Raw genomic sequence first — 5,673 nt, forward strand, 5'->3', positions numbered from 1 at the left:
CGTCACTATCATACAATTAAAAGGAATTCACATGTCATAATTACCTTGCAACCTTGTTTAGTAAGTTTACTAAGAGTTAGAATGATACTACATAAGTGTGAATTAAATTCACATTTGTAATACGATGTTGGTTCCCGATTTTGCATTTCAATAAAGTTGAAACTATTATTATTTATATCGTGGATCTATCTCCAAATCGTACCCTTCTAGCAATTTGTTAGTCAATATTTGTAAAGTAAGTTCTCTTACCAACCATGTGGTTTCTTACCTCATTATTAGGAGTGGCAAAACAAATCCAAATGGGTTATTTTGAGTCAATATGAATCAGTTTTAAGATGGATCAAAAGAATTTTGCAAGAAGGTCAAGATGGGTTGGGGAAATGTTAGTGACTTTTGGTTATAGGTTAGTATAGGTTTATTTGTGGGATAGAATGGACTAAAACAAGTTTTATCCAATTTTATTTCAAACAAAACCCAAGAAACTGAGAAATCGAAGCCGAAATCATTGAAACCGAACATATACTGAAACCGACCGAAATGATAAAAGGCAAAACCGAACCCGAAAAAATCAAACATGAACCGACAAAAAAGCAAGGGGTTTTTTTTAATGAACGAGGACGATGAGGGAAACATTATAGTTATTTTACATTTTGCGTTTTTTATTTATATTTTAAGTTATTATTTTTTTATTAACATTTATGAATTTTTTAGGGGTTTTTGAAACCATTTGTATTTTAACTTTTACTTGAGTAAAGATGGGTTACCTTCACCCGTTTTGACTCATACCCATCATAACTTTGTATTTTAAAAATTCATCCTGACTCATACCCATCCTGACCCAGACCTATTCTAACCGATCACTCAAATCCAATCCAACCCGTTCTTCATAGGCCTTTATCCGTCATATCGCTTCTGTTGGAAGTAATTTCAGACTCCAAGTCACAAGTCGGTGAACTTGAGGGACCAATACTGACAAGTAAGTCATAGTGGTTATGTTTCTTAATTATATTATAATTATAATTGGTAATGTCTTGGCTAGCAGGTTAGGTTAATCTATATAAACATGTCATGGTTAGACATTATAGATTGTGTGGGTGTGAGATGCAATCTAGTTAGGGTTCATCCAAGAGGCACACACAAGATGTAACCGAGTTAGGGTTCATCAAGAGTCAAACCGAGTTAGGGTTTGATAGTCTGTAATCAGTTTTTTGAGTTAGATTTTCTAATTAATAAACAAGAGTTATTTGTTTACATCGTGTTTGATTATCGATCTGGGACTTGAATTGGTATCAAAGCCTTAAGAAATCGATAATCGAGTTAACGAAGTTGCGGTGGAGATAGCAAGTTTTCGGTTGGTGAGGGAGATCTATTTCATGATTTATAGGGGGCACTTCAACTCCGAGCATGTCTCTTTTGCCCTGTTTGATTTGACCCATGATGGTCGGGTAAAAGTCATGTATATTATTATATTATTTGTTTACTTTTAATTTAAATATTATGTGAACTTTTGTACTTCAAGTGTGTTTATGTGTTTCAGGATACTTGACGTTAAGGACGCTTATCAGGATGAATTATGGGCTTGGAATGAAGATGTAGAAGACTTATGACAATTGGCACGCTTTCCTATTCAAAATAAACGAAGAAAAATATAGAGGATGTGTCAGAGACCCTTAGCGCGGCGCTAAGGGACCTTAGAGCTACTCTAAACTCTCAAATCATGAAAGTATACCTTAGCGAGGCGCTAAGGTCTCACCCCCTGGACTTTAGCTCCGCGCTAAAGTCCTTCCAGACGGGAAAATTAAACCTAACTTTAATACATTGAGTTTTCAGCCCCCATTCGAGATAACCTTCATTCTAGCAACCAAGTACAATCCCTAGGACGATTTTGCACAATCCCGAAGCCTCCGGTTCGTCCGTTCATCACAAGCCTTCGTATTCTCATCTGATAAGCGAATCCTCCGTGATGCCGATGTCACGCTAACCCACTGTATTCACTTTAGGCTAGGGTTTTGTGTAAACTAACTTTGATCAGATTCTTTGTTTTGAATGATTATAAACTTGATTGAATGTCTTTAATCTTGTTTTACATTGTAAATTGATTGATTAAACAGTTTATGATTTTGATTATCAAACTTTGCATCACTTTTCTGGGTGTGTTCATCAAATGTAGGGTTAGCTCTTATGTCATTGAACAAATAATCGTTAGGCATTGCTTATAACTGATTTTCATATTTTAAACTGGTAATTGGGTAAACCGGGGTTCACTTGTGTCAACAATTCGGTTAGGGTATCGCTTGTTATCACAACCCAACTGTTTGTTTAGTAATTACTGCGCAATTAATCTTATGAATCTATGATTAGTCGGTTATCACATTACCTGAACCTGAAGTGAATCGTTTTCTCATAATTGTTTATAGTTCACTTACAATAATCGTGTTTTATTAAATCATCTTTTATAAACCGCTTGACATCGTTTGTCCACCTTAATATAATAATTATTAATTATAAACTTTACTTGCACTTTCCACTGATTCCCTGTGGAGGCGACCTTACTTACCCGTACTACTTATAGGTATTTAAGTTTTATAAATACTTGTTTTGTATTAGAGCATGACATCTACATCAACCCATGATCTTGACCTTCTCGAGTGTAAGGCCCAACCCAAGAGTTAGGGTTAGAGAGTTGTAATCAGTTTTTAGAGTTATATTTTCTGACTAATATAAATGAAAGTTAGTCGTTTAATTCGTGTTTGGATTTGGGAACTAAAGAAGATCAAGAAAGATTGTTGTTCGCTCGAATAGATGACTGAAATCACAACCAAAGGAGTGGTTATGTGTGTTCATGAGACCGAATGAATGGTCGGGGACAAGGTCACAGAGGTAATCGAGTTCGGGGGAGCCGAAGAACACATTTATAGATCAAGAAAAGTTTCGGGGAGATCAAGGCCAATATGGTTGTGAAACACACAACGTCAACATCATGGGTCAAATCAAACAGGGCAAAAGAGACATGCTCGGACTTGAAGGGCCACCTATTTCAAGTCAGAAATTAGGGAGTGATAGTTGGAAGTAATTTCAGACTCCAAGTCACAAGTTGGTAAACTTGAGGGACCAATATTGACAAGTAGGTCATAGTGGTTATGTTTCCTAATTGTATTGTAATTATAATTGGTAATGTCTTGGCTAGCAGGTTAGGTTATTCTATATAAACATGTCATGGTTAGACATTATAGATTGTGTGGGTGTGAGATGCAACCGAGTTAGGGTTCATCCAAGAGGCACACACGAGATGTAACCGAGTTAGGGTTCATCAAGAGTCAAACCGAGTTAGGGTTTGATAGTCTGTAATCAGTTTTTGAGTTAGATTTACTAATTAATAAACAAGAGTTATTTGTTTACATCTTGTTTGATTATCGATCTGGGACTTGAATTGGTATCAAAGCCTTAAGAAATCGATAATCGAGTTAACGAAGTTGCGGTGGAGATAGCAAGTTTTCGGTTGGTGAGGGGGATCTATCATGATTTATAGGTGGCACTTCAACTCCGAGCATGTCTCTTTTGCCCTGTTTGATTTGACCCATGATGGTCGGGTAAATGTCATGTATATTATTATATTATTTGTTTACTTTTAGTTTAAATATTATGTGAAAACTTTGGTACTTCAAGCGTGTTTATGTGTTTCAAGATACTTGACGTTAAGGACGCTTATCAGGATGAATTACGGGCTTGGAATGAAGATGTAGAAGACTTATGACAATTGGCACGCTTTCCTATTCAAAATAAACGAAGAAAAATATAGAAGATGTGTCAGACACCCTTAGCGCGGCGATAAGGGACCTTAGAGCTACTCTAAACTCTCAAATCAGGAAAGTAGACCTTAGCGAGGCGCTAAGGTCTCACCCCTTGGACTTTAGCGCTGCGCTAAAGTCCTTCCAGACGGGAATATTAAACCTAACTTTAATATGTTGAGTTTTCAGCCCCCATTCGAGATAACCTTCATTCTAGCAACCAAGTACAAGCCCTAGGACGATTTTGCACCATCCCGAAGCCTCCGGTTCGTCCGTTCATCGCATGCCTTCGTATTCTCATCAGATAATCGAATCATTCGTGATGCCGATGTTACGCTAAACCACTGTATTCACTTTAGGCTAGGGTTTTCTGTAAATTAACTTTGATTAGATTCTATGTTTTGAATGATTATAAACTTGATTGAATGTCTTTAATCTTGTTTTACATTGTAAATTGATTGATTAAATAGTTTATGATTTTGATTATCAAACTTTGCATCACTTTTCTGGTTGTGTTCATCACATGTAGGGTTAGCTCTTATGTCATTGAACAAATAATCGTTAGTCATTCCTTATAACTGATTTTCATATTTTAAACTGGTAATTGGGTAAACCGGGGTTCAGTTGTGTCAACAATTAGGTTAGGGTATCGCTTGTTATCACAACCCAACTGTTTTGTTTAGTAATTACTGCGCAATTAATCTTATGAATCTGTGATTAGTCAGTTATCACATTACTTGAACCTGAAGTGAATCGTTTTCTCATAATTGTTTATAGTTCACTTAAAGTAATCGTGTTTTATTAAATCATATTTTATAAACCGCTTGACATCGTTTTTCCACCTTAATATAATAATTATTATTTATGAACTTTCCTTGCACTTTCCACTGATTCTCTGTGGAGGCGACCTTACTTACCCGTACTAGTTATAGGTATTTAAGTTTTATAAATACTTGTTTTTTATTAAAGCACGACATCTACATCAACCCATGATCTTGACCTTCTCGAGTATAAGGCCCAACCCAAGAGTTAGGGTTAGAGAGTTGTAATCAGTTTTTAGAGTTATATTTTCTGACTAATATAAACGAAAGTTAGTCGTTTAATTCGTGTTTTGATTTGGGAACAAAAGAAGATCAAGAAAGATTGTTGTTCGCATCGATTAGATGACTGAAATTGCAGCCAAAGGAGTGGTTATGTGTGTTCATGCGACCGAGTGAATGATCGGGGACAGGGTCATAGAGGTAATCGAGTTCGGGGGAGCCGAAGAACACATCTATAGATCCAGAAAAGTTTCAGCGAGATCAAGGCCAAGATGGTTGTGAAACCTAGAAGGTCAACATCATGGGTCAAATCAAACAGGGCAAAAGAGACATGCTCGGAGTTGAAGTGCCACCTATATTAAGTCAGAAATTAGGGGGTGATTGTTGGAAGTAATTTCAGACTCTAAGTCACAAGTCGGTAAACTCGAGGGACCAATATTGACAAGTAGGTCATAGTGGTTATGTTTCCTAATTGTATTGTAATTATAATTGGTAATGTCTTGGCTAGCAAGTTAGGTTAGTCTATATAAACATGTCATGGTTAGCCATTATAAATTGTGTCGGTGTGAGATGCAACCGAGTTAGGGTTCATCCAAGAGGCACACACGAGATGTAACCGAGTTAGGTTTCATCAAGAGTCAAACCGAGTTAGGGTTTGATAGTTTGTAATCGGTTTTTTGAGTTATATTTTCTGATTAATAAACATGAGTTATTTGTTTACATCGTGTTTGATTATTGATCTTGGACTTGAGCTTCATCGCCTGAGTCTTGCTCGTCCTCGATTGATTCCACACGTTGAAGAAATCTATGTGGCACAAAATGAAGAAGATTTCTGACAATTGTTG

This window comes from Bidens hawaiensis, unplaced genomic scaffold (genome assembly GCF_021521415.1).
Source record: "Bidens hawaiensis isolate Kalapana, Puna unplaced genomic scaffold, B.hawaiensis_p1.1 tig00004973_1, whole genome shotgun sequence".
In the NCBI taxonomy this organism is placed as follows: domain Eukaryota; kingdom Viridiplantae; phylum Streptophyta; class Magnoliopsida; order Asterales; family Asteraceae; genus Bidens; species Bidens hawaiensis.